Here is a 6,000-nt window from a genome sequence, read left to right on the forward strand (position 1 = left end):
CTGAGGGGTAGTGCTGGCACTGGCTGCCACAGCCACTAGGATTTATTTAGATTTTAGCATTATAATGCAGACACTGCCATGTCTTCAGAAGGACGCAAGTTAAATAGGGGACCCATATAGAGGATAAACCTACCTTTTTTTTCTTTTGAATTGGAAGAAGATGGGTCATACTGAAGGCCATGTAGATTCTTAGGTACTCATCTTTATCAGCTTTTACTTAGTTTTCCTTTCACATATTTCCTCTATCATTTCAAGTCACTTTTTTTTTGGTAGAAAAGGAAGGAATGCAGAAAACATGGAAAAATTATTTGTTACAATTTTTAAATTCCTACTCAGAAACAATATGAAATATCTATCTTTATAATGAAAAAATGGTATAGATGAGTTAGCCTAATTTAGGTCAAGTTTATTCCTCAGTAACATTATAATATGAGCCCATTTAATTGACCACTTTCTCTATAGATAATGAAATGTGGATATGTGATTCATATAAATATAATAATATTTAAATAAAACTGAAAATGAAACGAATTGTTCAAATCATGAACACAAAAATTAACATGACAAAAATGTAGGCAATATTTTTTAAGGAAAAAAATCTAAGTTGACACTGAAAGCATTTTATGGTATTCTTCCTTTTTTTAATTTAAAATTTTTATCTTATTCAGTGCTTGTAAGTGTAATTTTTCTTCCAAAGTCTGCAGGCTGAGTCCATGAGCTGCCAACCTTCTGGGCCTGAGATACTTGGAAACTAGGATGTTATAATTTCAAATAGAGTTTGGACCTTTCGTTTCCTTAGGCAAATGATTGCTCTCGTGTTCCAACTCTACTGATGATCTTTTGCTTCTGGAAAAATTCAAAAAAGAAGTCCTCAGAGATTTTTTAAAAACTCAACCTATAAAACCAAAACAAGTTTGCCTGGTGTATTGTAATAGTAGCTTCTTAAAGATTTCTTAGGAGAGTGAAGTGATCAGAAAGAAGAGTGACAGGAAATATTTGCCTTTCTTTACTTGAAAGGCAAAACCAGAGAAAAACAAACATTCATTATTCTGAGAAAGTGGAGGAAAGCTATAGATAGTAAAACCAGCTTGTAAATATCACGTAGCGTTTGTAATTTCCAGTTATTTGATATATTTGAGAGATAACATGATCTAAAGACTAAAATTGGGAAAACAGTAACTGTCTAGAGGCATATTGCTACCATGAAGTCCGGGGGCCCCATGTTAAGGTACCCCAAATAGTTTCCAAATATGAAATCAGACTCAATTAATTGGCTTACTCTTTAAAACTGTCCTATTCTGCTATTTTCGTCTACCCTTGCTGGGTTCACCTAGGTCTGATCAAACAGAAATACGGATACAGTCGTGTGAACACACGAGTAGCTCAGGTTAGGTAGAGTGCCTAGGAACAAGCGCAGTGGACAGAGCACTAACGTGCTCATTCAAAGATGCCTGCGTGGCTGAATTGAGAATGAGTTCGGTTAGAAGAGAATGGCTGTGGAAAAAGATGAAAGAGCAAAGCTAGCTTAATCATTAAGAAATTAAACAGGGTAGAGAGAGCTGCTACTTACAAATTATGATTTGAAGTCCACTGAATTTTTCTTAGAAACCATTAGTTAGAACAGCCTGAGGCAATGGAACACAAAACTGGTCCGTTTTGACAGTGTGACTGCGATCTGAATTGGAAGATTCTATCCAGGAAGGCAGGACTTAATGGAGTATCTTCATGAAAAGCAGTTGGCAGCATATAAGCATAAGGGTCTGTCAGGTGGACTTCAAAAAGGGCCGGGATTCTGCAAGGGATTCTGGGGATGGGGCTGAATTGGCTTTATTTAAAAATGTTTGACTCGAACAATTTTAGCTCTGCAATTAGACTCTGCAAATGCTTTAGAACCAATCTTGATTTCAACACGTACTCGTATGTGATATGTTTCTTTGACTAAACAAGTAATATTTTAGTTCGGTTTCTATTTTTCCTTTAAAAAATTGGCAAGGTTACATACTTTATCATAGACTAAACCTGAATTATTTTTCTAAAATAGCACCTTGAAAATATGTCACTTAACACCAGGTAGTTTTAGCAAGTGCATATTGGCCTTTAGAGAATTTGTTTTGGTACTCAGTTCAGTTTCTTTTTTAATCACAGATTTCTGCTCCACTTTAAAATCTGCTGATTTTGGGTTCTAAGCAGCACTCACTCCATGAAGCCCTTGTCTACTGGATTTGTTCTTAACCATCTTGTCTTGTACACGAGACTTCTGGAACATGTAAACAAATGATGAGGTACAAATAGATCTATCTATCTATCTATCTATCTATCTATCTATCTATCTATCTATCTATCTATCTATCTATCATCTATCTATTTCTCTATCTCTCTATGTCTTTCTCTCACCTTAGTTCCTAAACAATAGATCCAGTGCTGGGTATAAACACAGAGGGTGCCAGAAAAATGTATACACAGTTTAAGTAAGGAACAGTGTATTAAAATTATAATACTCAATATATACTGATAACTAAAGGTGAACACAAGTCACATTTGACTTCTGCAATTACAAGAGGTGCTCAAAGTGGTTGCCATCAGCATCCAGACTCTTCTGATTATGGTGAACTACTGCTTCAGTAACATTGACCAAAGTGTCCACTTGTATACATTTTTTTTACACAGGAAATATTAATATACTTAACTTTTCTCACAAATTATTTTTAATGTAGAAATAGGTGGTGTATTTTCCTTTCACTAATCTAGTCCTAGCCCTGGAAGCTCATTCTCTTATTCATATGCTAAACAAACATTGATTAAACATCTATAATGCAATAAGCATTGTGTTACACATAGCAAGTATAGACATGAAAAATGCTCTCTGTTGCTCGTGGAAACCATAGTCAAATGGGGCCTACGACAAGAAACCAGAAATCTCAATTCAGTGTGTTAAGTACTATGCCCGATGCGTGCACTGAGTGCTTCATGAACATAAGGAAAGAGCCATATAACTTAGCCAAGGGAGGGAGGGGGTCAGGAAAGAAAGAAGTCGTAATTCAGCTGAATTCTTAAAGGATGAGGGAGATTTAGTGAAGGTGGAGAAGACTGGACAGCATATTTTAGGTCAGCAGTGGAACATCAGCAAAGGGGTAGAGGCAGGTGACATGAGGGAAGGTCATTATGTATGGCTGAAGCATTGGCGGAACATGAGGTCAGGGAAGATGAGATGGAAAAGAATCATCATCTTGGCCTTGCGTGATGAGAATGTGGACTTAATCCAAAGGAAGGAGGACTTTAACCCAAACTAGCGGGCATTGAAGCATTTTAAATAGGTGAGTGAGGAGATATTTGCATTTTCCAAAGGTCACTCAGGTACGGCTGAGGAGTGTGTGTTGATTGGGGTGGAAGGAAGTTCTTCCTTTGATAATATCAGTCAGGAGATGTGTAGCAATCCAGTTGAGATAGAGTTTTTGAGACGAGGTACTAATAATGAGTTGTCCATAACGGGATAAGTGTAAGTTACTTAGGAGGACAATTCTTTAGGACTTGGGGGCTGATGATATTGTGGGGAGAGAATTTGAGAGATAGGAAAGTCAAAGATCAATTCCATGTTTCTGGCTTGGGTAATCAGTCGTCCCATTACTAAGATAAGAATATAGAGAAAGGTTTTGGCGGATGGGGGAGGATAATGAGTGTGTTGAATTTGAAGGTCTACGGATCATAACTGGAGATGTCCAGGAGGCAGGCTATGTGGAGCTCAGAAGAGTCATGTGAGCTGGAGGGAGATGGGGGACCTCAGTCGAGAGAAGTTGTTTATAGCCATGGGTGTGGTTGGGACACCCAGAAAGAGTAGAGGAAAATCAAGAGCAGTAACAACACCGATGTGGACATCCGGTTACCTCCTATGTGGTAATTCACTAGGAATGGAGCCTTGGGGGCCTGTGTGAATATTTTAGCCCCATTAGAATAACAAACAAATTTCTAACTTATAATTAACTCACTTCTTGTTCACTATACTTACTATATGCACTTACCCTGTTTTGCATTATTCTCTGCAATGATGTGACCTGCCAATCTATACTTTCCTGGTAATAACAAAGCACATATTACTGAATTAGCTTAATGGTTTCTCTTCACTGTTAACCAACATCTACTTTCAAAAGTTACTTACTGGATGTGTGTTTTTTCCTACCCTTGATACATGTGAGTGTTGTGACTTAATAAAGACCCAGGTCAATGGTCAATGTAATCAAAGACTTTCTTCCCAGCAACAAATATTTGTTGAGTTGCTACATTTCCCAGACACTTTCCAGGATTCTGGGATCCAATGGGAAAGACCTGTGAACCCCAGCACTGTGATGGAAAAGCCTCAACCTTCAGTACTAGACAATAGGAGACAATGGGAGCATATGCAATGGGCCGGAGATGAGGAAAAACCTGTGCATTCAGCGAGAGGTGAAGGAAGAACATGATATTACAACTTTCTTCCATAGTATTGTATTAGTCATAACTTTTTCTTGCTTGGCCATCTGCACATTCTTCTACAACTTTGGCCTGTACTTGTGTCATCCTCTTTTTATGCCAGTGCTTCTTGCATCTGTTTCTTACTGTTACTTGTTTTCCCTAGAGCCCACATTCTGTTTCCAGTAATACATTTTCCTAATTGTGGGGAAAAGGCAATGCTTTTTAACTCATATTTTATGACACTGCAGCATTTGACCTCTCCAGGCAGCATCTACCCAAGTGCCTATGTGATTTGCTACTCACGTATGTCCAGATACAAAGGAGCGTGAACTTCCACTTCAGGACCACTTTCATAAGAGGGACGTAGGTGTGCTCTCTTTCTTAGATGAAAATGAACCCAATGTGAGCCCTCAATAGTAGGGCAAGGGCATTGAATAATTCTTCCTAGTTGTAATGGTACAGGTGCAAAACTCTTTATAAATTTGCATGTTTTTCTCTTGGGATCAAAGGTGGTCATCTCTGGGCTGGGCAGCTAAGTGTAGAAAGCTTCAGGCAGCACCACACTAAACACTTCACAATGGTGCTTGCTCAGCCTCATTGTACTGCTCTCTAGCCCCCCAGAATGTGCTGTGTGGTTCTCCTCCATCCTTGGCTATTTTACCACATCCTGGGGCAGAGAAGACATTTCTACTGTTGTCCTTTTATTCTAATAGGAATCCAAGTCAATTCAGCATAATTGGTAGAGAATTTACTCTCTATCTATCTACCTACCTACATATATATGACACTGTACCAAGTGCTATAGATAAGATTAAAAAAGAGTTGCTCTCTTTGTTTTGAGGGCTTTAATTTTGAGCGTTATACAGGTATTTACATAAATGATGAAAGGGTCAGCATTTTGAGTTTTTTCTTTCTTTGCTTTTTTCCTGGATTCTTACCTGGAACCTATTGAATTTTACCCAGTGGAGAGAACTAGTTCATTTCACACTTTCATTCTAGGGGAAACATGCCCTGGCTACTATTTCTAAAATAACAGCTTCCCACCCAGATGCACTCTCTGCTCTCTTTCTCGGCTAAATTTTCTTTTTAATATCCATCATCATCAAACACAGTATATATTTTACTTATTTTTCTTAACTATTATCTCTCTTTGCCTATGCGATGAAGGCAGGGATTTTTGTTAGCTTCATTCATTGCTGTATCCCGTCTCTCAGTAAATATTTGTTGAATGAATGAATGAATGAATAATTAAATGCTTCCACTCATTCTTTCAACAAATACCTACCATATTTCCCCAAAATAAGACCGGGTCTTATATTAATTTTTGCTCCAAGAGACACATTAGGGCTTATGTTCAGGGGATGTCATCCTGAAAAATCATGCTAGGGCTTATTTTCGGGGAAACACGGTAGTAGTGCCATGCACTAGGGATGAAATGGTGGATAAAATTTCCATGATCCTGCCCTCATGTAGTTCATATTTGAAGTGAGTTTACATTTGATTATATTAATCAAAGAGTCACATAAATATGTGATTACAAACCCTATGCCTGTA

The sequence above is a fragment of the Rhinolophus ferrumequinum genome, chromosome 4 (genome assembly GCF_004115265.2).
Source record: "Rhinolophus ferrumequinum isolate MPI-CBG mRhiFer1 chromosome 4, mRhiFer1_v1.p, whole genome shotgun sequence".
NCBI classification, from domain to species: domain Eukaryota; kingdom Metazoa; phylum Chordata; class Mammalia; order Chiroptera; family Rhinolophidae; genus Rhinolophus; species Rhinolophus ferrumequinum.